This window comes from Sturnira hondurensis, unplaced genomic scaffold, assembly GCF_014824575.4.
Source record: "Sturnira hondurensis isolate 20B ecotype Veracruz unplaced genomic scaffold, ASM1482457v3 Scaffold0020184, whole genome shotgun sequence".
NCBI classification, from domain to species: domain Eukaryota; kingdom Metazoa; phylum Chordata; class Mammalia; order Chiroptera; family Phyllostomidae; genus Sturnira; species Sturnira hondurensis.
This window is the reverse complement of record NW_028092815.1, coordinates 1,715,420-1,742,238: the sequence shown is the minus strand read 5'-3', so window position 1 is coordinate 1,742,238 and position 26,819 is coordinate 1,715,420. Positions and strand designations below refer to the sequence as shown.

General features: G+C 38.5%; 1 pseudogene; it reads right to left on the bottom strand.

Annotated features, from left to right (window-relative positions):
• Nucleotides 1-2,036: 2,036 nt before the first annotated feature.
• On the bottom strand, nt 2,037-2,163 carry LOC118975242 (uncharacterized; annotated as a pseudogene).
• Nucleotides 2,164-26,819: the final 24,656 nt, after the last annotated feature.

Here is a 26,819-nt window from a genome sequence, read left to right as displayed (position 1 = left end):
TCGTTAGTTATATAGTTGAATATATGAACCTGGAGTTCAGACAAGAGGTTAGGAACAAATATGCAAGCCTTGGGGCTTTACCATAGCAATGGCATATAAAGTTATTGGATTAATAAGCTAACCTAGGAAGAGAGTAATGAGATAAGAATATGACCCAGAATTTGAATAGCAAAAACTCGTATCTTTACAATAGAAAGAAAGGCATGTCATGGCACCAACCCAGAGAGAATGGAACTGAATAGAGAGAGCTGTAAGAGTGTGTCTCCCAACCAAAGCCAAGTTCCTGTCTAGAAAACCACAGCCAATCTTTAGGGAAATTAAATGAAATATTGCATAGACATTCATTTAGTGAACTACAATTTATTATTTAATATGCAGCAAACTACCTTATTGTTTAATATTTTATTTATTCATGTGTTTAGTGCTTTTTTACTCAATAAGAGGTAAACTCCTAAGGAAAATTGTACTATTATGTCCTCTGATGATTTTACAGCACCTATAATGAATAAGGTTGACTGAAAAACTGACTGCTATTTTTACTATACTTGAGAGAATAACTGGCCAATGCCTACTTCAGGTTGACTTGTGATGAACCATTACTCAGAACTTGCTACTTCCTTCATTTCACATTTGCAGGGCAGACATCAGCCATCTTTAATACTAATGAATGCAACTAATGCTCATAAAAGAGAAAGCTCCTTTGCCAAAAGCAATGCAAATTGAAGAGATGCTCATCTGTTCAGGAGGGGGATTTTTCCCGCCTAGCTTTGCCAAGAAAATTGAAAATCACATACAAAAGTAAGAGAACTCACTTGAACTAAAAGGCAAAAATTATTTAACAAAATCTCTTGCAAGAGTTCTGGACTTAAGCATACCTTGTTATGAGGAATATCAATATGGCAGACAATACATGAGAGCAGAGCAAATTTTACTGGAGAATTCTGGGAGAGGAAAAAACAAACTTTCTTACTTATCCTCTGTCAAGTTATTTTTGCCTATTTTAAAAAGATATTTTATTGATTATGCTACTACAGTTGTCTCAGTTTTGCCCCCTTTGACTCCCTCCACCCAGTATCCTGCCATTCTCTCTGGCAATCCCTCCCTCAGTTCATGTCAATGGTTCATCCATACAAGTTCTTTGCCTACTCCATTTCATATACTATTAACACCTCCCTATTCTGTACCTACCAATCTATACCTTTTAATCCTTCCACTTTTCCCCCCAGTTCTTTCCCTTTCCTCCTTCCAACTGATATCCTTCCAAATAATCTCCATATCTATGATTGTTTCTGTTCATTTGTTTGCTTAGTTTGTTTTTTAGATTCAATTGTTGACAGTTGTGAATTTATTGCCATTTTAATGCTAGTAGTTTTTGTCTTCTTTTTCTTATAACAATGGCTTGGTGATGATGAACTCCTTTAGTTTTTTTCTTGCCTGGGTAGGTCTTTATCTGCCCTTCTATTCTAAATGATATCTTTGCTGGGTAGAAAAATCTTTGCTGTAGATCCCTGCTTTTCATCACTTTCAATATTTCTTGCCAATCCCTTCTAGACAAAAATGTTTCTTTGGAAAAAGAAAAAGTTTCTTTTTGGGAGAAAAAAGAAATAGAGAGAAATCCCCTGACAGTCTTATGGGGAACGCCCCTGTAGGTAACTAACTGCTTTCCTCTTGCTGCTTTTAAGATTCACTCTTATCTTTAAACTTTGGCAAATTAATTATGATGTATCTTGATGTGGGCCTTTTTGTGTCCATCTTGTTTGGGACTCTCTATGCTTCCTGGACTTGTATGTCTATTCCCTTCACTAGATTAGGGAAGTTTTCTTTATTTTTTAAAATAAGTTTTCAATTTCTTGCTCTTTCTCTTCTCCTTCTGGAATCCCTATGATTTCAATACAGTACATTTGAAGTTGTCTCAGAGGCTCCTTAGCTCATCTCTGGTTTCTTAATTTTTTTTCTTTTTGGTATTCTGATTGAGTGTTTTTTTCTCCTTTATATTCCAAATCACTGTTTTGATTTTAGGTTTCATCCACTCCTATGTTGATTCTTTGTAAAATTTTCTTTATTTCACTTAATGTAACCTTCATTTCTGCCTGAGACTTTTTTTTATTAAACTGGTAAGAACAGATACTACACTTTATCTTAGCCATAAGGTCAAGAAGTGATTGCCTGGGCCTTTTTTTATGTGGTTGAAGTAGTGAATGAGTTCCTTGAGAATCCTAATAACCTGTGTTTTGAACTGTGCAACTGATAGATTACTTATCTCCATTTTATTTAGTTCTTTTTTTGGAGCTTTGTCCTGTTCTTTCATTTGTGCTATACTTCTTTGTCTCTTCATTTTGGAATCCTCCCTATGTTTGATTCTATGTACCAGGTAGAACTGTTTGACTCCCTGTCTTGGTAGCATGGCCTAATGTAGAAAAGAGTCTTAGGTAATCACCAGGGTAGGGCAATCTTTATGAATCAGGTTGATGGATATGTTGTCCCCACTCTGTGGCTCTGTATGGGGGAGAGCTCATAAAAGGAACTGTGGCTGATGCCTGGCCTCTGGGGTTTTGTCCAGGAAGAAGCTGTCCCCTGGCACTTGCCCTGATGCCAGACACTTCAGTTTCTCCCTGTGTGCCACTGGTGTCTCTCCAGTTGCCACCCTGGTGCAGGAGCCCAGAGGTAGTGAGCCTTCATAAGTCCTAAGTCCACTTTGGGACCTTTAACAGGAGACGTTGAGAATCCCTCAGTTTCTTCCTCTGCCCCACTACCCAATGGTTTTTAGAGCCAGAAGTTTTGGGGACTTATCTTGCTGGCACTGGAACCCTAGGCTTGGTGGTCTGGTGTTGAGCTGGGATCCCTCACTCCTGAGGTATTTCTCCTGATTTTTACATACCACATGCAGGTGTGGGACCACCTGTTCCACATCTATGCATCTCCACATCTCTGCATCTTCACACCTCCTACCTGCCTGGATGAATGTGACTTCTTCAACTGTCTGGTTGCCAGACTTCCATACAGCTCAATTTTCACATTTTATAGTGAAGGCTTTTAATTGCATCTTGTCTTATTAAAACCACATGCAGTTTTGAAAAACAAAAAAGTAGGAGATACTCTTACTTACATTAGAAATTCACCTTTGCATAGATTTCTAAACTTCCTTCTCCACCTAACTAAATTTCCTGGAAGCTGGTATAAGAAAATATTAATTTTACTGCTTAATTCTAATGTAAAAACCAGATTAAAGATTACAAAAAAAGAAACAATATAGATCAATATCCCAGATGAACATAAATGCAAAATTACTCAATAAAATGTTAGCAAACCAAATCCAGCAATACATTAAAAAGATCATACACCCTGACCAAGTAGAATTTATTTCTTGAATGCAAGGTTGTACAATAGCTACAATCAATTAAAGTGACAGACCATGTAAACAAAATGAAGGATAAAAAGCATATGATTATATCAAAAGATGCAATAAAAGCATCTGACAATACCCAGCACCTATTTATGATAAAAACTCTCTCAGCAAAGTGTGTACATAGGAAACATATTTCAACATAACAAAGGCCATAGATGACAAACCTACAGGTAATATAATATTCAATGGAGAAAAACTAAAAGCATTCTCCTTCAGATCGAAAGCAAGACAGGGATATCCATTTTCATCACTCTCATTCAACACTGTACTATAAGTCTTAGCCACAGAAATAAGAAGAAATAAAAGGCAGCCAACTTGGAAAGGAAGAAGTAAAAATGTCATTACTTGCAGATGACATAATACTGTATATAGGGAACCCTAAAAATTCCACCAAAAAATTAGAACTGGTAAATTCAATAAAGTAGCAGAATACAAAATATTAAAAAATCAGTTATATGTTTATACACCAATAACCAACAATTAGAAAGAGAAACTAAGAAATCAATTTCATTTACAACTGCATAAAAAATTCAACAATAAATTTAACCAAGGTAAAAAGAATCCTGTACTTAGAAAATTATAAGACACTGAGGAAAGAAATTGAAGAAGGTACAAATGAATGGAAGCATACACCATGCTCATGGATAGGAAGAATTACATTGTCAAAATGTCCATATTACACAGAGCAATCTATAAGTTCAACACAACTTTTATCCAAAGACCAGTGGTATATTTAACAGAACTAGAACAAAAAATCAAAAAAATTATATGGAAAAAATTATATGGAAAAGGGCCCAGATTAATAGCAGCAATTTTTGGGAAAGCAAAACAAAGTTGGAGGTATTATGCAATGTGATATCAAATTCTACTACAAATCTATAGTAATAAAAACAGCATGTACTGGCATGAAAACAGACATATAGATCAATAGAACAGAATAGAAAGCCCGTAAATAAACCCATATCTCTATGGTCAATTAATATTTGACAAAAAGAGCAAGAATATATGATGGGCTAAAGACAGTCTATTCAATAAATGGTGCCAGAAAATTGGAAAAATACATGCAAGAAATGAAATTAGATAGCTTCTTACACCATGAACAAGAATAAATTGAGAATTCATTAAAGACTTAAACATAAAATTGTTACAAGAAAAGATAGGTAGTAAAATCTCAGTTATTTCCTTTAGCAATATTTTTGTGATATATATCTTCAGATAAGAGAAAGAAAAAAATAAACAAATGGAACTAGATCAAAATAATTTTTTTGCCCAGTAAAAGAAAACCATCAACAAAACTATAGACAGTCTAGTGAATGAAAGAACACATTTCCAATATTTGTCCAATAAGGAATTAATATTCAAAATTCATGAAGAACTCACACATCTCAACACCAAAAAAAAGGAAACAATCCCAAAAAGTGACATAAAACCTGAATAAACATTTCTCAAAGAGGACACACAAATGGCACATGAAGAGATTTCAATATCACTAATCATCAGAAAAATGCAAATTAAGATGGAGGCATCCACAGATACATTTTGCCTCTTCACACAACCAAAAGAAGGACAACAACAAATTTAAAAACAAAAATAACCAGAGCTGCCACAAAATTGAACTGTATGGAAGTCCAACAACCAAGGAGTTAAAGAAGAAACATTCATCCACACCTGTAGGAGGGGCAGAGACAGGCAGCTAGGGTGGAGAGAACTGGCGGCAAGGTGGCAGATAGAGGACTGGAGCAGGCAAGGTTGTGCTTGGTGGACCAGGTAGTCCTACATTTGCATGAGGATAAACTAGGAGGAACAAATGGGGAGCCAGACAGACCGTGCAACACAGGATTCCAGTGCAGGGAAATAAATCTCAAAACCTCTGACTGCAAAGATGTGTGGGGGTTGTGGTGGTGGGTGAAACTCCCAGACTCAAAGGAGAGTTCATTAGAGACACCCACAGCTTCCTAGAATACATACAAACCTGCACACCTGGGAATCAGTCTCAGAAGGGCCCAATTTGCTTGTGGGTAGTGGCAGAAGTGACTGAAATCTGGCTGAGAACCAAGCAAAGGGCTTTGTTCCCTCTCACACCACTCCCCCACATATAGTGGCACAACGCAGCTGCATGGGTTGCCCCACCCTGGTGAATACCTAAGGCTCTGCTCCTTAGAATATCCTAACAGGCATGACAAAAAAAATGGCCCAAGTGAAAAAACAGATCAAAGCTCCAGAAAAAATACAACTAAGGAATGAAGAGATAGCCAACCTATCAGATGCAGAGTTCAAAACCCTGGTAATCAGGATGCTCACAGAAATGGTTAAGTATGGTTACAAACTAAAGAAAAAGGTGAGGCTATGAAAAGTGAAATAAAACAAAATGTACAGGGAACCAACAGTGAAGAAAAGGAAATTGGAACTCAAATCAATGATTTGGACCACAGGAAGAAATAAACATTCAATCAGAACAGAATGAACAACCAAGAATTCAAAAACATGAGGAGAGGCTTAGGAACATCTGGAACAACTTTAAACATTCTGACATCTGAATCATAGGGATGTCAGATGGAGAAGAGGAAAAGCAAGAAATTGAAAACTTATTTGGAAAAATAATGAAGGAGAACTTCCCCAATCTGGCAAAGGAAAGAGACTTCCAGGAAGTCCAGGAAGCTCATAGAGTCCCAAAGAAGAAAGGAAGGAAGTCCCAAGGAAGCACACACCAAGGCACACCATAATTACATCACCCAAAATGAAAGATAAGGAGAGAATCTTAAAAGCAGCAAGAGAAAAGGAGACAGTTGCCTATAAAGGAGTTCCCATTAGACTATCAGCTGATTTCTTATAAGAAACCTCACAGGCAAAAAGGGTTTGGAAAGAAGTATTTGAAGTCACAAAAGGCAAGGACCTACATCCAAGATTATTCTATCCAGCAAAGCTATCAGAATGGAAGGGCAGACAAAGTGCTTCCCAGATAAGGTCAAGTTAAAGGAGTTCATCATCACCAATTCCTTATTATATGAAATGTTAAAGGGACTTATCTAAGAAAAAGAGATGATCAAAAATATGAACAGTCAAATGCTAATAAACTCACAACTATTGACAACTGAACCTAAAAAATACAAAAACAAACTAAGAAAACAACTAGAAGAGGAACAAAATCACAGAAGTGAACATTACATGGAGGGTTATCAGTGGCAAGGGGGTGGGGAGATAATGGAGGGAAAGGTACAGGGAATAAGAAGCAAAAAATAGTAGATACAAAGTAGACAGGGGGAGGTTAAGAATAGTATGGGAAAAGAAGAAACCAAAGACGTTCATGGACATGAACTAAGCAGTGGGAGGGAGGGGGGATGCAGAGTAAAGGAAATAAAGGGGAGATTAAATGGGACAACTGTAATAGTATAATCAATAAAATATGTTTAAAGAATGAAAAAATGCAAATTAAAACTCCACGAGATATCACCTCCTACCTGCCAGAATGGCTATCATCAATAAATCCACAAACAAGTGCTGCCTAGAATGTGGAGAAAATGGAATGATAGTGCACTGTCAGTGGGAATGCAGATTAATGTAACCACTGTGGAAAACAGTAGTGAGGGTTCTCAAAAATTAAAAATGGAACTGTCTTATGATCCAGTGATTCCACTTCTGGATATATATACAAAAACACAGAACAGTAAGTTGAGATAATATATTCACTGCAGCATCATTTACAATAGCCTAGATATGAAGGCAAGCCAAGTGACCATCAGTAGATGAGTGAATAAAATAGTTGTAGTACATACAGACAATGGAATATTACTTGGATGTAAAAATAGAATAAAATCTTACCATTTGTGAGAGGATAGATGGACCTAGATGGTATTATACTAAGTGAAATAAGTCACTCAGAGAAAGACAAATACCATATGATTTTACTTATACATGGAATCTAAAAAAAATAGTATAAACAAACAAAACAGAAATGGACACAGATACAGGGAATAAACTGGTAGTTGCTAGAAGAGAGGGGAGTTGGGAAAGTGAATGAAAGAGGTTAAGAGATTGAGAAGTAAAGACTGTTAATTACAAAATAGTCATTGGCATGTAAAGTACAACATAGGAACATAGTCAATGAGACTGTAATAACTTTGTGTTGTCCCAGGTGGGTGCTGGGATAATATATATGGAAATATATCAGTGTGGGGGACTCTTTGCAAAGTTTATTGTTGTCTGAAACAATAGGGAAGGAGAAGGAGCATGCCTTCCCAGTATGCTATACACCTGAAACTAATATAAAATAACACTGAATGTAAACTGTACTTGAAAATGAAAAATACTTTTATTTCTTAAAGGGAAGAGGTTTAGTGGTGAAACCATCTCATCAAAAAATAGTTGAATGTACTCTCAAAATGTACTTTGGAAGATGCACACTATCCTGCCCCTCCCCATAAAAAACAAAACTCATGACAGCAGCCAATATCTGTAAGTTCTAGACTTGCAACTATAAGTGATGTCAACCAGACACACATAGGGGTTTGCTAGACTTGTTAACAGAATTCTAATTTATTGGCTGTGAGGCCTTAGACAAATTATTTCTCTATGCCTACTTTTTTTCATCTTAAAGTTGGATTCATATCACTTCCCTTGCATGGTTCTTGTCAGGGTAACATACAAACCACAATGGTGATACAAAGCATTGTGGAAGATAAGGAATAGGAGACAAGCAAACAACACACATGTGCATGTTCTCCACTCCTATAATGGCTATCAGGACTCATGGAAATCAGGAAAATATAGTAATGACAACAGATGATATTTTGAGCTCTTATATGTGGGGTAATGAGAGAAGTACTACCACGAAAATCAAAACCTTTTTTTAGTCACTGAGTAGAAAGCAGTAGAGCTGGAATTCATATTCAGGCATTTGTACTCCTGAGTCCCTGGTATTCCAACTGCAATATACTGACTCATAGGTACAGGGTAAACAAATAAATGGAAACCAGGATACTTGAGTTTTAGCCCTGAGAAAATCAATTAATTTCTGTGATCCTTAGTCTTCCCAATTGTAAACTGGGAACAATGGACACTATTGAATCGCTAAGGTCATGTCTTTTTCTATAATCCTGCAGGCTTGTGATTTCTTTTTCAGTTTTATTTGATATATGAGATTGTCTTAGTTTAAGGCATATAACATAATAATTTGATACATGTATACATCATGAAATTATTTACCATAATAAGCTAAGTTTGCACCCATGATCTCATATAGTTACAAATCTTTTTGTATGTATAATAAAAACTTTTAAGATTTGCCCTGGCTGGTGTAGCTCAGTGGATTGAGCGCAGGCCTGCAAACCAGACAATCGCGGTTCAATTCCCAGTCAGGGCACATGCTTGGGTTGCAGGCCAGTTACTGGCAGGGGCCAGTTCCCTGCAGGGGATGCACCAGAAGCAACCATACATTGATGTTTCCTTCCTCTCTCTTTCCCTTCCCCTCTAAAGATAAATAAATAAAATATTTTAAAAAAAGATTTGCTCTCTTAGCAACTTTAAAATGTAGAATATGAATGGACTCTGAGAGCTTGTTTGGAGGTTCTAGCAGGGGATAACAGCTACTCATAAAACCTTGGCCTAAGATTCGTCTTCTCCTCTAGTCCTGAAGGTTGTCCTTTTTGACTGAGCCCACAGCTTTGGAAGGTACACACATAGATCATTGAAGGAGGAAGGGGACACCCATCTAGATGGCCAGATCAGCCAAATCAACTCTGGCAATCAATGGGGTGACAGATGTCACAGCTGATTGCCCTCAATTAAAAAATGGGCAAAGGACCTGAATAGACACTTCTCCAAGGAGGACATAGAGATGGCCAATATGTGAAAAGATGCTCAGTATCACTAGCCATAAGAAAGAAGCAAATTAAAACCACAGTGAGATACTACTTCACACCCAATGAGAATGGCCATCATTAACAAATCAACAGACAAGAGTGTTGGTGAGGATGCAGAGAAAAGGGAACCCTAGTGCACTGTTGGTGGGAGTTCAGGCTGGTGCAGCCACCATGGATAAAAGTATGGAATTTCCTCAAAAAATTAAAAATGAAACTGCCTTTTGACCCAGTGATTCTGCTGCTGGTAATATACCCTAGGAATCCTGAATTACCAATTCAAAAGATCTTATGCACCCCTGTGTTAATAGCAGCCATATTCACAACAGCCAAGTGCTGGAAACAGCCTAGTGCCCATCAGTAAATGAGTGAATCAAAAACTGTGGTACATTTACACAATGGAACACTAAGCAGCAGAAAGAAAGAAAGAAGAAGCTCCTACCTTTTGCAATAGCATGGATGGAGCTGGAAACTGTTTGCTAAGTGAAATAAGCCAGATAATAAAAGACAAATATCATATGACCTCACCTATACAAGGAATCTATTGAACAAAATAAACTAATGGACAAAATAGAACCATAGGCACGGAAAAGTGGAAAAGACTGAAAGTGACCTGGAGATGGAGGCAGTTAATAATAGAAAGGAGAAGGGACTAGACAAAGAACATGTACAAATGACCCATGGACATTGACAACAGTGTGGGGAAGGGCATGGGAGTGGGGGTGGGATAGGCAGAGGAGGGCAAAGGCGGAAAGATTGGGACAACTGTAATAGAATAACAATAAAAAATGATTAATTAAAAATATATAGAATGTATAGAATACAGTATTGTTATTCAGAGTCTTCATGTTGTACATCCTCAGAACTTATTTCTTTTAACTTGAAGTTTGTACCTTTTGATTGTAGTCTTATGATTTATGCTCATCTTAATCAATTAAGGTCATTCAGCTTTTCAAAACTGGCATGTTGTTTGGCTGATGGACTAGAAATCATGAAAGTCTGTAAGAACAACCACATCTGAAGTGAATTTTAAAAAAAGTACTAGTTGTACCTTAAAATTCCAAAAATGAAAGAAACTGGCATTTTTCCAATATGATGGGACATTGCACAGTGCTTCTCTATCTCATAGTCTAGGCAGGTTTCGTGCTGCACTCAGACTGAAATAGCTCACACTATAGATGCCAAGAAAAAGCAAAAAAAATTTGAAGAGCAGAGGGAAGATCTAAAAGCAGCTGAGGCCACAATCACAGCCAATGGTGGCAACCAGTCATTACACATCCATTGCACCTGTGGGAGATCAGGGCTGCAACTCACCTGAAAACAGCCATCATGGAGCAAAACCTTGGGAAGCCAACTATCTAACATTAACATGCTGATCTCTTCCTTGAACTTTTCTGTTTAATAGTATTGCATAGAACTCAAAGATCAGATGTTCTCAATCCAATATGATTAGGCCTCAAATTTCCAGGTTTAGAATGACAGTGTCTCCCCCCTAAAACTGCAGCGATGACATTCTGTAAGAAATGGGGGACAGGAAAGCCCTGCTGCAGCTTCAGTCTAAATTGTTGAAGCATCAAAGCTGTATGGTGCTTTCAGCACTGTGTGGAATGCCTATCCCTGGAGTATTCTTTGGGTTCAACTACGGTGACAGTTTAATTCTCAGTAAATGAGCGCTAATTAAAACACTGGGGGAAAGACTGTCATACTTGAATAATGAGAATAATGCAGCACACATTTGTTTCACAGCTCTTGTAAGCTGAATTCAGGAATCAAAGTGATCTCCAGGAGCTCCCAGGCAAAACTAACTCTCTGAAAAGCCTTCACTACTCACTGTGTATTCACTGACCTAAATCTGCAGCTTGAATGGAAATTTTTTAAAAGGTTTGGGACAGTCTAAGCCTCGCCTTCACATCTGTCTCTTGCAAAATGTTTCTGTTTCTCAATCCTAGATTTTGTAGAATGTGGGTTGCTGTGGAAGCAGTGGTGTGGAAATCTATTTCTGATTTCCTCTCAGACACGTAGCTGTGATTTCCTCTCTAGATTAAAGTATCTAGGATGGAGTACTTTTTGACATTCTAGTGCTTTTATAAAATGGTGGAATTAGACAATAGGAAGATAAGAAGCATTCTGAAGGAAGCAATGTGGTTTACTAGAAAGAATGTTGAATTCTAATCTTAGCTTGCGAATAATTCTAAGACTGAAGGTAAATAGTTTAGCCCTGACCCTGATCACTGAGTTAAGCTTTTGGGAGAAATAAATAAGATTGCATTTTAAAATAACCTATATGTATATAAATTTTCTCTTTAGTAGCTGGTTGGCTCAGGTATAAGCCAACTATTTATTGTTCTAATTCAGATGACTCTGGTGTATATATTTTAACTGGCATATTATTAGTAAAATATAAACTATCCTAAAATGCAAAATTTATCTTCATCCCACATAATGTCCAATTTATATACTAGCCCCCACCTCAGTTTCTAAGATAATTGGATTGACCTTCATGCTTCTCAGTTTCTATGTTTCCTTTGGCTCTTCCATCCTAGTAATAATTAATTTCAAAAACTTCAGGATTGTATTAAATTCAACCTATGTAGTGAGTATCTGTCTTGTCCTTAAAGATGTATGGGAAAGTTTTAAATTCTATAACTTTTTTCTATGCCTAACAACTTTTATGAGTAAATTCTGTGCAATCTGGATTCTTTGACTGTGAAAACATCTCCCAGAGCCACCCATTGGGAGGCCTCCCATGCACTTACTAATCCAACACAGCTCAGAGGCCTTGGCAGCTCCAGCAGAGCTGCTTAGACACCCCTTATGAATATGCAACACAATCTCTCACTTACAAAGGAAACTGATATAACCATTATGGCCGGTGGTTAATCAAACCTCCATTCACTTCCCTCGGCTTTGAGAACCTTCATCAGGAAAGTGTGTTGCTAAGCAAACTGCACAGCAAGAACCCAGTTCTCAGGAAAAAGACTGCCTAGAAGTCAGCTTGCTTGTAAGTAAGGATCCAGGATATTTTCAGCCTCTAACTTCATTTCCTGTAAAACATAAACTTATCATTCAGTTAAAGAAAGATATGAACATTGCTCACACATTCTTCATTTTACCAAGTTTGAGTTTACACACACACACACACACACACACACACACACACACTTGCACGCGTTCACTCATCCCAGGTCCTTTCACTTGCCTCTGTAACTGCTTCTTGGAAAACATCCAAGCTTAGGCCAAGGAAATACATAAGAGAGAAGCTGCTGATTTTCTAAGCATCTGGTGAACTCGCAACTTTCATTGAACCTTACATAATGTATCATCAATATTCATTTTTTCATAGACATCTATCTTAGTCATTCCCACCTTCCCAAGGAAACACAATCAAGAGAAGACAGAAAGAACATTACATAACAAACACTTACTGAAGAGCATATAGGGGTAGAAATTCATGTCCTGGTTTGGCAATTAATTTTCAGTGCAACCTTAAAAGATCATTGAAGACTCTCTGTGTCCTGTATTCCAGAGCTCCAGAGTGGAGAATAGCACTTCCTGTGACACCAAGACGAAGTTTTAACATGGCCCACCCAAGAGCTTAGTAGCTTTCACAACTATCTGGATGATCAGATTCTGTCTAGTTGGTCAAAACCTCTGTTTTGTACATCTAGGGTCTAATTTCCTGCAATAAATGGTGGGTCCAAGGGTCTCAAATCCTATTCCAGGCAACGTTTTCAATTTTCCCCTTGAAAAAAGGATTCAAGGAGATGTGATAGATATTAGGCATTTGGAAATTGTAATCTGGTTTACATAATCAAATAGATTAAGCTCTGACAAATTAAATTTATTTTGGAAAAATTACTAAATGGTGGGTGTAGGTTACAGATTGTCATATGATGTTTATTTCAATTGCTTTATTTCAAATAGCATTGCTTTTACCCTTTCCTAGACTTTTTCATATAATAAGCTTGATTATAAAATTATGTATCTTCCCTCAAACTAGTCTTTTGGCATAATATAAATTAATATAATATAATAGATAACAATAACTGCTCTGTAGGACTTTGAAGCTCCACTCAATACTGTACTTCTTGAAGGCAGAACCTGTGTTTCTGTATGTCTGGCACAGTGTTTGGCACACATAAGGGTCTAACTAATCAGTTTTGATTAAATAAGTAAATAAATAAATAGCTAAAGTAACATTTTTCATGAGTTTGATGGTGGTCGTTTGTCAGTGTTTCTTAGAATATGCCCTAAATCATCTGATGACTTGTTAAAACAGGAGAGTCCGTACTCCAACTTGGGGGTCACTGAATCCAGTCTTTCTTGGTAGGGACTGACAATCTGCAATTTCAACAAACACCCAGGTGGTTTTTGGGCATATTTCTTATAGATAATCTCTCTGCTTTTTTTTTTTGGTCTAAAAAACATCATTTTTGGCTGTGTTAGAACTCTTTAATCAACACAAAGCAAATGGTAATTCTAATACATGGAAACTTGTGTTCCGAAGGTTTCATGTTCACATTTGGTTGGAGGACCCATATTTTTGGTATTCCAAAACCTGTCACTAACACTAATACCTAGGTTACTACGTGCTCTGAGGTCCATCTCTAACATTAAATGCCTGAAATCAGCTTCTCTTGTATCTGTTTTGTCATCTGCTTAATATGGGTTGAATAGTTTCGGTTTTCCAATGAAAAGAAGCTAATAATAGACCTTTGAGTCAGGTTTGTGCATGTGTGTCTGTGTGTTCTCCCCTGTGTGCATTTAAATGCTTGATTTTCTTTTGTTCTCTTTTATTCAATTAATTCATCACCTTGCAACTAGTTGAGTGTATTTTCTTGATAGAGTGGGTCATGCTTACTTACTTCCTCCATCAACGGCTGGCATCTAATGCTCCTATCTTCACTTCAGATAATTTGTATATGACCTTTTCCTGTTTTGACTACATCTATGAAAAAAGTTCTCTGTGGGATATTTGTGGATTTTCATTTTCAATCATCAGTAAAAAACTAGCGAATGAATATGTGTGTCTAAGTTCCTGAATGACATGTTCCTTGGGGGCATCAAGGCATAGCTTTATGAAAAAAAAAATCCCTCCTCTAATAACAATTGATATGATCAGGGTATCATGAAAGCCTTCAGTGCAGTGTTTCATCCAATCTTTTTTCCTTAGAATTGACATATCTGTTATTCCTGTCACCATTGTACTTACAGCTTCTGCAACATGACTGAAACTCCTCCAGGGTAGTGAGTGATGGAATGTCTTTAATTTTTTTTCATTTGTCTTACCCACTATTTCTCCCAAAAACATTAGGGAAAAAATTCAAGATAAGATGCTTAATTCCATGCAGGTGACAATATAGTCATGTGAATGAGTAACTAAGTATAACAGCAAATTAAATTAACATGAGGAGAGGGCCACACACTCAGTCCCCCTGCAGATTTGGTGGGACAGCAGCTTTTCCAGGCCCACTCAGGTCCTCACCTCTGGAGAGCTCCCCATAGGGCCCAGGGTTCCTTCAAACAGTCATGATCAGTATCTCTGTTTTGTGGTCTGCATTTTGGGTGCCCTGTGATTCATTAATTTCACTTATTGACCATCACTGCTGTTGACTACTCTCTTTGATCAGTTCCTCCTCAATTATGCAGTTACTTTAGTCCTTATACATTCTGAACTACTTCAAAATTTACACCATATGAAATGAAGTGGAAAATAAAAGAAAAAAGGCAGAAGGACTCTCCCTTCACCAGAATTAGAATGTCTTCATTAAGGCCAAACAAAATGCCATTCTCCTTAGTTTTCCTATTTTGCCTCTAATGTGAAAAATTATTTCATTTTATTTGATTTTTGCAGGGTTTTTTTCCTCACGAAATTACATCCCTCAAAAAACAAAAAATTAAAAAAACTTGCAACTGGTTTTCTCTGATTCAGGGTCAAACAGAAATGTGAATGTGACCACTCCCAAGAACAGGGCTCTTAGCTCTCCATCCACTGCAGCCCTGGGCAAAAAAGTACAGTCATTGCCCCTCTCAGACATCCTAGTTTCAGAGCCAGCCATGGGCACCACAGTTCTAACCTATCCTCTATGCGGCCCAGGGGGAGCGAGAGTCAAGCAGCCTGACCAGCAAGGACCAAGTTCCCAAAAGCAGCCCTCTTTGCTTTTGTGTGACTTAGCCAAATCTGCCAGAGATGAAGGTGAGACCCCTTTCTAGATACTCAGTAAACTGCTAATTAAACCAAATAAACTAAATAAGATACAGTGGATGTCTCTCTGACTCAGCTGGCCCTAGGGAAATAGTGACTGCAAAAAGTAGTTCAGAGAAACTCTTTGCAGTATTCATTTCATGTTGCTCAAAGATGTAAAAAAGAGCAAGTCTGTCAGCTTCTGGTACTTGACAAATCAGACTACGATTGAACAGACAGCTGTGTCATTCACCGACCTTTCATTTGCTGGTCACTGAGTGATTACTTACAGAGCTCTAACTGGGCCCATCTCTGTCCTAGGTGCCAGACACACACTGTCCTGGCACTGCACACCTAGGGGCTAGTGGCTGATCCAGCCCTGCTGTACTTTCTCATGCACCAGACAGAACCTGTCCTGAAAACCTACAGGATGTAATTCTTGATAATAATGCAAGATTCATAATTATTTAATTTTTAAAATGTACAATAAAGTAGAAGAATGTATGAAGCATGATCTACCTGCATTCAAAGTCAAGTAGAAGTTTTAGTACAAGCCAGGAATGAAGTCAAAGTTGCCTAGTGTCTAATACAGCCCTTTCTTCATCCTTTTACAAGAGGGAGCCTATACAAGACATAAGATTCTTGGGGATTCAAGATGGTAGTGGAGTAGATGGAACTTACAGTCAGATCCTCTCAGAGATCTGACTGTAACTTCCTCACATCAGCATGACAACATATTTTAAATAACCAACCTGGAGAACTATCTGAAGACTAGTTAAACAGAAGTTTTATAACTAGGAACACACAGATTTAAGCCAAGATGAGACTAGTAGGAAGGGCGGATGTATAAAAAGGGTTGGCCCTGCACCCATGCACGGCAGTTGAGAATCTGGAGGGATATCTCAGCTGCAGAGGTCCACCCTGAGGAGGAAGGGCTCTCAACCCCATGCTACGCTTCCCAGCCTAGAACATCAGTGCCAAGAGGAGAAGCCCACATAACATCTGGTTGTGATAATTAGAGGGGGTTCCATTCATTAGGGTGATGGAAGAGACTGCTAGAAACCCATGTAACCTCTTAAAGAGCCAACACCCAAACTCTCACTGGCTGAAAAACCTGGAGTTCCAGTGAAGGAATGGTGGCTTAGAGGTGACTGGAATCCTGCAGGGATAAGTTAGGTTGTGTGGCACTAGAGAGAGGGCTGCAGGGACAGCCACCCAAATGCCCCTGTGCTGAGTCCCTCTCCCATACCACCTGCAGATGCCATCTTTTCTGGGTCATTGGTTCACTCTCTCCCTACCACATGGCATTAACCTAGGCAGATGAACTAGCTTCAAACTGCCAGTACATACTTATAAATATAAATATATGTATCACTATATTTATGTATATATATAATTCAGCCATAAAAAATGAAATCTGACCATTTGTGATCGCATGGATATATGTAGAGTGTACTTTGCTAATTGAAATGAGTCAGAGAAAGGCAAATACCATACAATTTCACTTGTATGTGGGATCTAAAGAACAACATAAACACATGTACAAAACAAAAATAGATTCATAGACACAGAAAACATACTGCTTGTTTTCAGAGGGGAGGGCATTTGGATGGCTGAGTGGAAAAGTTGAAGGAATTAAGCACTGCAAATTGGCAGTTACAAAATAGTCATAGGGATTTAAAATAAGGAATATAGTCCATAATATTTTAATAACTATGTATGATGCCAGGTAGGTATTTGAAATATTGAGTGTATGTATGACTTTGTAAAGGGTGAGATTGTCTTACCACTGAGCTGTACTTGAAACTAATACAAAGTAATATTGAATGTAAACTGTAATTGATAAATATAATTTAAACAAAATAAAAAATAAAGTAAAATAAGCAAGGTTGTTTTAGCTAGAAAGAAACGAATTTGGATTGTGCTTAGAAATAAAACAAATAAATAAACAAAATAATAAAATTGCAACCATGTAAAAGGCAACACTTTGCCTTCTGAATCAAGACCACCCCAGCAACTGACTTACATCATTTAGCTTAATGCCCTCCAGGTCCATCCATTCTGCTGCAAGTGGTAAGACTTCAATTCTTGTTTTATAGCTGAGAGATATTTTGGCTTTCTTTGATGTTATTTTTTTATTTCTCTAGATATAAAGTTAGATTGTTTTGGGCATTTCTGTTTTCTGCTGTAGGCCTGTGTTACTATAAATTTCCCTCTTGCGACTGCTTTCACAGTGTCCCATAGATTTGGGGTTGTGGTGGCATTTTTTCTCATTTGTTTCAAGGTATCTTTTCATTTATTTCTTAATTTCATTGTCAAACCATTCACTGATTAGTAGCCTGTTATCAGCCTCCACATGTTTGTGGGTTTTTTTCGATTTATTCTTATAATTAATTCTAGTTTCATGCCACTGTGGTCAGAGGAGACACTTAGTATAATTTCAGTCTCCTAAGATCTAATGAAATTGGTTGAGGCTAACATGGGGTCTATCCTGCAAAGTATTCCATGTGAACTTGAAAAGAATTTATGTTCTGCCAGTCTGGGGTGAAATACTCTGAGAATATCAATTAAATCTGTCACGGTTAATGCGTCATTTAAGACCACTGTTTCTTTGTTAATTTTCTGTCTGGAAGATCCATCTATTGGTGTCAATGGGGTGTAAAGGCTGCTATTATGACTGTGTTATTGCTGGTCTTTCTTTATATTTTCCTTTTTAAATTATTGTTCAAGTAAAGTTGTCTCCATTTTCCCACCACCACTCTCCCTCACCCCATCTACCCCCACCTCCCACCCTCAATCCTACCCCCCTTTGGCTTTGTCCATGGGTCCTTTATATATATGTTCCTTGACAACCCTTTCCCTTTCCACCCCATAATCTCCCTCTCCCTCCCCGACCCCTCTGGTTACTGTCAGTTTATTCTTTATTTCCATGTCTCTGGTTTTATTTTGCTTGCTTGTTTGTGTTCTTGATTAGGTTCCACTTATAGGTGAGATCATATGGTGTTTGTCTTTCACTGCCTGGTTCATTTCACTTAGCATAATGCTATTCAGTTCCATCCACACTGTTGAGAAGGGTAGGAGTTCCGTCTTTCTTTCTGCTGCATGTATTCCATTGTGTAAATGTACCATAGGTTTTTATATTTTCAGGTGCTCCTCTGTTGGGTGTATAAATGTTTATAAAGGCTATGTTTTCTTGTTGGACTCATCCCTTTTATTAGCTGTTTTCATTTTTATTTTCATGAAGTATCTTTTCCCATCCCTTTAAGTCTGTGTATGTCTTTTGTTCTGAGGTGTGTCTCTTATGTATGGGTATTGTTTCTCTATCCATTTAGCTCCTCTATGTCTTTTGATTGGAGCATTTAATCCATTTATATTTAAGGTGACTATTCATAGGTATGTATTTATTGTCATTTTATTATTCATATTTATGTTTCTTTTTTCTTCTTCCTAAAGAAGTCTCTTTAACATTTCTTGAAATACTGGTTTGATTGTGATGAACTCTAGCTTTTTATCATCTGGGAAACTCTTTACATCTCTTTCGATTTTAATCAATAGCTTTGCTGGGTAGCATAGTCTTGTTTTAGGTTCTTGATTTTCACCACTTTAAATATTCTGTGTAATGCCCTCTGCCCTGCAAATTTTCTGTTGAGAAATCATATGACAGTCCTATGGGAGTTCCTTTGTAGATAACTATACTTCTCTTGCTGCATTTAAGATTTCTCCTTGTCTTTAATATTTGCCATTTTAATTATAATTTATGTCAGTGTGGGTTTCTTTAATTTACCTTATTTGGAAGTCACTGTGCTTCCTGGACTGGTGTGTCTTTTTTCTCCACCATATTTGGGATGTTTTAGTCATACGTCTTCAGAGAGGTTGTCAATCCCTTGCTCTCTCGCTTCTCCTTCTGGTTCGCCTATGGTGTGGATGTTGTTATGCTTCAAGTTGTCTCAGAGGTCCCTTAAACTTTTCTCATTTTTTAAATTATTTTTTCTTTTTTCTTCAATGATTGGGTTTTTACTGCTACCTTGTCTTCCAATTTGCTGATTCAATCCTCTTCTTCATCTATTTGCTATTGATTTCTTCTAGTGTCTTCTTTGAGTTTTTGTGTTCTTTTTTAACTTTATTTTTATGGTCTCTTTGTCTTTTTTAATGCTTATAATCCCTTTGTTGAAATTCTAGTTTTATTTATTTTTACTTTAAGTTCCTTGAGCTTCATTACTAAATTGCTTTGAACTCTGAATCTGGTAGTTTGCCTGCCTCCATTTCATTTAGGTTTTTTTCCCCTAGATGTCTGGCCTTGTCTTTCATTTAGGCTGTGTTTCTCTCTCACTTCATTTGCCCATCTCTCTGTCTGTTTCTGTATTAGGTAGATCTGCTGTATCTTCTAGTCTTGGCAGGGAGGCCATATGTAGTTGGTATCCCATGGGGCCCAGTACCATAGTCTCCTTTATTCCTGAACTGGGTACTCCAGGCATGTCCCTTGTATGAGTTTTGCATGCTCTCTTGTTGTAGTAGAACCTAGCTTGCTGTTGGAATGTTTGTTTGTGGGACTCTTAGGCTGGCTGGCATTGAGGATGGCCACAACCACACTGTAGGAGCTGCTGTAAGGAAACTTACACCAAGAAGAAGAATTTACTCCAGCAGGGTGTGGTATCTCTTGAGAACTCCCTTGTGGTGTGGTGGTTGTAAAGTTAATCAGGAGGTATTCTTACGTGGTCTGAGGTCACCCACTAGGTGTGCTGCTTCTGGGGCCTTTCAGGAGGAGCTCTAGGGCAGGTCAATATTAGATGTTGCCTGTGATTTGCTGTGGATTACCTGTTAGGAGCTATAAGGCAATCCATAGTTAGAACCTTCTTGTGCCAGGTCTTGTTGCATGTGGAAGGACCCAAGCTGAGTACAAAAACCAGGTGTCACCAGTAACAGGCCTTGGGCAGGTAAGCAAAATGCTCAATACACCTCAAGATTTACCAGCACTTGTCAGCTGCTAGTTAGGCTTAGCTACTGGAATAGCCTCTGACAGTACAGGAGTTGCATGAAGCAGGTTCTCCATGAGTCACTAGGTAAGGGCAAGGGCTGTTCACCAGGTTAATTCAGATTCAAAGTCAGTGCCAGTTCTGAGTCTGGGGCCACTCAGCAAAAGTGTCAGGGCACAAAAAAGCCAGCTGCTATTCATCTGGGGCTTGAGGACTTCTGCAGCAGGGCAGTGCCTCAGGGGGTCTTCAGGGCGGAGCTAGTAGAGTTAATCAGGCTAAAGCAGATTAAGACTTAGCTCTGTGAAGAGAGGGCTCAGCACATGAATGGTGACACCTGTCCACAGGCAGGAAGATTGCTGTCCTCCTAAAGTCACACAGCTCAGTTTCTTCTCATGTGTCTGCTGCACTCACTGAGCATGCCTGGGATTCCCCAAGAGTTTGCAAGAAAAAATTCAGTGCAGGCCCAAGCTCAGTGCTGTTGGCAGTGCTTTCAGTTGTGAGTAATTTGGGTTGGGTGGACTTCTGGGAGTCCCTGTTTTAGGCTAGTGTCACCAGGCTAATGCTATCAGTATGGGGGTGGGTGCTTGACCCAAGGGTGACCTCTGTGGGTGGTGTGGGAGAGGAACTTAACACAGAGACATTGGCAACTGTCCCTCCAGGTCCCCCCCTGAAACCACACAACTGTCTCTGCTTGTATGACTCTGGCACCCTCCCAGCCACCATCCCTTCACAGGAGCCATGGCTAAGTGCCTGTGAGTGAGAGTTTCATACAGGACCTTTAAGAAGAAGCCTAGGTTTCCAGTAATCTTTGATCCAATTTAGGTGGGTGGAATCTGCTGATTTTCACAGCCAAATGTCATGTTGGCACCACTTCCCAGCACTAGTCTTTGGGCTGGGTAGCCTGGTGTGAGGTGAGACCCCTCAGTCTCAGGGGGGACCTCTGCAGTGGTGATATCTCTCCAGATTCTAAACTGCCACACATGGGTGCAAGGCCAGCACTTTTCACATCTCTGTACCACCCCCAGCAGTCTCCATATGGCTGCTGCTCTATACCCTTATAAGACACTAGTCAGCTAGACTTAGATGGTTGTCCAGGTTGACTGTTCTATAATTTTCTTGTCCATTTTATGTAGTCATGGGACAAGGTGAATGTAGCTTTGACCTAATCCACCAACACAGAGTGAATCCAACATATAATTCTTAATAGTTCATTTACTGGGTTAATTGGGGTGTTTAGTCTTTAAACAACAAACTAGTAAGGAGTGGACAGACTCTTAAGCATGATGACAAGTGCAAGTTGATAATGTGGAAAGAAAAACTGACATTAGGCACAAAGCTATTCTCAGTAGTTTACAATTTAATAAGACCTGAAATTCATATGCTTACACTCCTTTGCTCAACACATGAAATAACTGAAATCCAAGGGGAAGTTAAATTTTAAGCAGATAACAGCACATATGCTATATTTTACAATATCCACTAAAATGATTTAAATAAAGTTTACTCATGTGCAAACTTTCAAGTAGTGCCTTATTTCCGAATAGTACCTTACTCCAGAATGAAAGCTTGTAAAATAAGTTGATTAGTCATAGAGGCATATTAAACTCCTTGATTCTAATAGAAACCCCATGAGGCAAACTGATAAGAATTCATTTATTTGTTTTATTGCCCATTAATAATTTATATTATTTTTTATTTGTCAGTTCATTCAGTCTATCAGTAAATGTACGTTTTTTGATTACCTCCCTGTTCCTGGGCTTATGCTACCCTATTATTCTATACTCTCCAAAATGAGAGCCCCTAGACACATGGAGCCTTTGAAATGAATTATAACTAAATAAAAATATACTTTCAAGTCTGCCCATGCCACATATTGGGGCAGGGGAGATGGGGGGAATAAGCATATCTGCTTGTCCTGGTCCAGAAGATGTTCAGCAGAGCCATTGCTCTACACCAATTGGTAGCAGGGGCCTTGGAGCTCCTCTTCTTTGGTGAATTACTCTTTTGCACTATATCTTTAGTGAATCCCATTCTGCTACTTTAAGGCAGCCTACTGACAAAATCAGACAGGTGACTGTCTCTCCTTTTCTGAATGATTTTCAAGAACCTCTCATCCACCATTAGTAACCTAGTCCAGTGTTAAAAATTGTCTTTATTGTTGATAACTGAAAATGTTCCTGTTGAAACAATATAATTTTCTTTCTCTTCTTTGCCTTTACCTCCAGTTTTCACATGAGAGAGCCACAGGACAACAAAATTCCCACTTGCCAAAATCGAGCTGCAACATCTTCCACTTCCTGCTACCCTCATTGCAGACGACACCTGTCTTGTGAAGAATATCCAACCCTCTCTCTTAGGGGATATTCATGTCTTACTCTGCACCAGGAAATTAAATACTATAGAGGAGTATTTTTAGTACCTTGGAGTTTTGTGAAAGTTTAAGTTCTTATTAAGAAGAAAACAGAGAATTAAAATGCAGATAAATCACTGCCAACAAAAATGAAATATTAATAATAATGACAGATAGTTAGATAAAAAAACTAGTGTGGGTAGGATCTAATAAGGGTGCTGAAGACTAACTTCATGGATAGCAGAAGGAGTTAAAAAGGATTAACGTTGCACCCTGGCTAGAGTGCTCAGTGGATAGAGTGCCGGCCTGTGAACCAAAAAGGTCACTGGTTTGATTCCCAGTCAGGGCACATGCCCTGGTTGAGGGCCAGGTCCCCAGTTGGGGGCATGTAATCTCTTGATCTTTCATACACTGATATGTCTCTCCTCTTTTTCTCCCTCCCTTCCTCTCTCCTTAAAACTAACTAAATAAAATATTTTTTAAAAAAGAGTTAATGTTGCTTATGAAATAAAAATTTTTAAAAAGTAACAAATGTGACAAGGTGATTCTGTGGGCCAAGCAAAACATGCTTAAAGAAACTACAGGAAAGACAACATTAACCTCAAAAAAGTACATAGACTCTGTTGTAATCATCAAAGGTTCATCAAACACCCTCATCAGATAATGACCACTGGGGAAGGACTGCAGTATCATCCAAAAATAAAATAAAACAAAACAGAATGAAATAAAGCAAAAATAAAATAAGGGTTCCTTTGTTTAGGGCAGCACAATGAATGAAAGAGAGTTGCAGTTCAGGACAGTCTTTCATTTAAAAATTATTTCTAAGGCAGGGATCCTTTCTCCTGAATATCAAGTACTGATTGAACATAAGCAACACAGTCTGCATGAAAGAAGCTTAAGAGGCAAGTGGGTCTCCACTCAGAGGGAACAAAGATGATCTGAGGCCCAAAGCCCTGGATTCCAAAGGCCCCCACCTTCCTGGCTTCACCCAGGTACAAGTGTTGAAAACCATCAAACACAAGGTTCTTTCTTACTTGGCCCTGAATGAATGTGAGCCCTATGGGACAGCAGATAGGGCCATAAGAGTTATTTTTCTCTGGATACAACCAAGCTGAATCCTTCCTTCACTTTTCCTGCCCCCTAACCTCTGGATCTCAGAATGCAAGCCAGTGCCTTCCTGAACTGGAATCTTACTCTGAATGCAGGTAAGTTGCTAACTGTCACAGGGAGGTTGGACCCTGCCAGACAGTGCTCTGACCTTAATATGCCTGAAACCACAAGCATGTGGCATATTGTCACTTCTTCAAGAGCCCTATCACAATACTCTCCTTCCAGAATGACCCCCTGGGAATATTGAGATGAGCCTCTGTTGGATCCAAACCTGAAAGCCCCCTTTACATTGTGATTTAACTACATCCCTACACCTGCATTTACTGTCCTAGCCCTGGTCTATGTTGTCCCAGCCAGGTGATCAGTGACATTCTAGCAAGCCTCCCAATCTTATGCAAGTCATTGCAGATCTGAGACATGAGCATATCATCAAACACATGAATGTTGCGGAGCCTTGTACACCAACATAAAGACTTTGGATTTTATTCTAAGTATAATTGGAGAGTTTTAAGCAGAGAGAGAATGACATGATTTGCTCTATTTTTAAAAATGCAACTCTGGACACAGTGTGAAGACAGACCCTTGAAGTGGTAACTGAAGACACAAGGTAGCAAGCTGCAGGCCACACATCGGTCCAGTGCTCACCATGTTCTCAGGTGCAGCCCAGTGAGAAACAGTGGTGATTGGAACTAGGGTCATGGCAGAGCAGACAAAGAGAAATAAAAGGATTAGGAATACATTGTGAAGGCAGCTTTAACATCCTTACACAGGACAAACTGATGACTACTCCCCTTATCCGTATCGGAAGCACTACAACTTAAACTATAATATGCAAAGAAGATTTCGGTAAGATGTAAGTGGATTTCATTCTAATGTTGGACTGATTAGCACTTGTACATTTGCCCCTATTAGGATGTTGGGATTTTTCCAGGAGTTTTCCTTTGAAGTAAAACAAGTACCTAATTACCTAAACTAAAATATTAATCTTAACAATAGTTTCCTTTCTGGGCCACAGTAATGCTTTGCTCTAAAAAATATTTATTTCTTTTTTTAAAAAAATATTTTCATTATTTTTTGAGAGAGGGGAAGGGGAGAAGACAGAGGGAGAGAAACATCAATGTGTGGTTGCCTCTCTCACAGGCCCCCTACTCTGGACCTGGCCCTCCACCCAGGCATGTGCCCTGACTGGAAATAGAATAGGCAATGCTTTGGTTTGCAGCCTGGCACTCAATCCACTGAGCCACACCAGTCAGGGCTAAAAAGTATTCATTTTCCTAAATAACAGTTTTCCAGTTTGAATAGTAAGTAAAACAATAGAAAACTAATACATAGCTAAATGCTGTGACTTCTCAGTAGGATTTTTCAATGGAATAAGAGTACCTTAAACAATTTTGAGAAGCCTACCAGGGTTTGCTTTAAATATATATCTTTAGTGACTACTATAAGTATGTTAACAAGTTCCATAAAATAATATGGTGTAGGAGACCTGAGTGGCATGGGATCAGCTCCCACTCAGAGATGCACAGGACCCACGCTCAGGGAAAGGTTCTCCCATGGGTAGTCAGGCCTGCAATATGCCTAGGCTGCTTTGAGTGTTGCTTTTTGCTAAAAAAAAAACAAAAAAACTCCCTCACCTGAATTTGTGGCAAACATTTACTACAAAATTACTTTCTAAATCCATGCTAAACCTTCCTAGGGCCAGTGTAATGGGTCCAAACACTTTTGCCCTTTTCATTTGCAAATATCCCTCTTCTGTGATGTGATTACTGGAATCCTCTCCTTTGTTTTCTGTAAAAGGTAACCACCTAAAGCAAACCTGTGCATAGTAAATGAGGACCATCATGTAATATACTGAGAAACCCAATGAAGGGTGGTCACAGCAAGGGCCTTGGCTTTTGCTCCCTTTGAGAGAGAAGCCACTTGCCCTTTTTTCCCCCACAGGATTCGGTAGTCCATGTGAATTTCTTTTGTTTCAGCTGCAACACCGTCTACCCCACACCCGGAGGTCCATTACAGTATGGGTTATTTACACAGGTTTCTCCCTCCATCCATTCCTGAGGCCAAACAACCTTTGGTAAAATAAGCTAAATACCTGGGATGTGTTACACTCACTAGCAATGTTTTCAATTTTATAATCGATTATACATGAACAGATATGGTGCACATTAATGCTCTCGCTTCAATTCATTCAACTGTGTGTGTATGGCTCAGACAGTGTAGGGATGGATTGACTAATGATATAATAATGCACTTTCTCCACCATCTTCTTTTCTTGTACAGGAAAATCATTATTGCTGCTTGTTAGCAAATTTAATTCTTCACACAATTGTCCATTTGCCTGTCCCCTTTCTGGTATAAGTTTCAGATTAATCTCAGATCCTTTGAAATATAATACACAATTTTATCAACTTGAAGAGGTGAGTCAGGAAAATTTAATGATAGCAAACCTTACAACGTGCCTCAAGTCTGTAGTATGTGTGTCATGTATAGATAACACAGCACTACCTAGGAGTGGCACTGATGTGACTCATGGCATCAATATCAAATAAAGTCGTCCTAGACGTAAAGCCACATGTATAGACGTATGCACTACTCAAGGTCTTCCAATACTACATTGATTACGCTTATAATGAAAGCACCAAAGAAGATCACAAGTTAGTACAAATTATGCAGCCAATGCAGGCACAGCGTGTATGGAATGTCTTAAATCCTGTTATAACAGCAAGGGTTCTTTCTCCATTTGACTAGATTCTGTGTGTATATAAAGTGCCCTTCAGTAGGAAACTATGAGAACCTCAGTGCTATGTGTTATTTTGTAGTCCTCTACCATTCTAACATTCTACCACCTTACAGAAGTTATTTCTAAAAAATATCACCCTTTCTCCCACAACAAAATGGGTAAGAAATATACTAATTGGCAATTTGAGACAAATGTCTCAGC